We start from the raw sequence: 1165 nt of genomic DNA, 5'->3' as shown, positions 1-1165 counted from the left end.
AACTTTTCTATAATAATAATCATATATTTGTAACTCTAGCAGTTTATGGATACCTCAAAAGACAAACTCATTTCAGGCGAGGAGTAACTTGGGTATACTGTATTTGCTATTTTCCAATGGTCTCATATTTCATTACACCTATGGCCCATTACTAAAACAATATAAAAAGGATATGGAAATAACCTGATTTAATACTATTGAAAATATGAATAATAACTTAAGATCTACCCTGTATAATTACATGGAAAATTAACTGACATCAGCAAGAACATATGAATAACTTGAAAAAATAATATTGAAATCAAAGATTATGGATATAAGCTGATTTCATACTATTGAAATATTACGAAAATACGAATAAAGTCTTAGATCTACTCTGTATAATTACAAGGAAAATGAACTGACATCACCCACAAAATAGAAATAACTTGAAATAATAATAATAAAATTGAATACGAATAAACCCTTAAAATTTAGAAAAGCACATAAGACTAGAATAGCACTCTGAGAGTGCAGAAGTCCACCACGGTAACTTATTTCTCGAAACCAGCTTGCCTTTCCCAGAATCAATTTACTAGACCGTAGACGTATTTTACCATGTGCGAACTTGGGGGTTAAGGTTAGGGTTAATTCGGTCGACCTTTTGCTCGACCTTGACCTTGACCTTTGACCTAGGACTTTCAAAAATTGAATCACTTCCACATCTCAATAAAACAATTAATCCCTGAATGTTTCAATATTTTATAAATAAAATTGTGGCCAGGAAGTTGTTCACAAACAAAGAAACAACAGACAAACAACATTGAAAACAGACCCCTCCCAACTTCGTTGACGGAGGTAAATACGGCAATTTACTCTTCAGAATTACGAGGAAAATCAACTGCCATCAATTACATTCTCGTCTGACATTATTTCGGCGTCACGGGCAACAGATCTCAGCTTTAGTCCACCAACTGAAGGGAACGAGGAAAACTCTGCGGAGGGTAAAAGACGATTTTCAAACCTTCCTCAGCACACGTGTCTTAACTACAGAGTAGTAAAGTTACAGTAAATACGATGTATACAGTATGAGAACGGTAAAATTACAATGAACACGGTGTATGAGCTATGCACTACATCTTACGTCATTTACAACGACTTTGTCAATTGAGCTATATTGAATGGC

This window comes from Palaemon carinicauda, chromosome 26 (genome assembly GCF_036898095.1).
Source record: "Palaemon carinicauda isolate YSFRI2023 chromosome 26, ASM3689809v2, whole genome shotgun sequence".
Classification (NCBI taxonomy): Eukaryota; Metazoa; Arthropoda; class Malacostraca; order Decapoda; family Palaemonidae; genus Palaemon; species Palaemon carinicauda.
Note: the sequence above shows the minus strand (reverse complement) of the source record.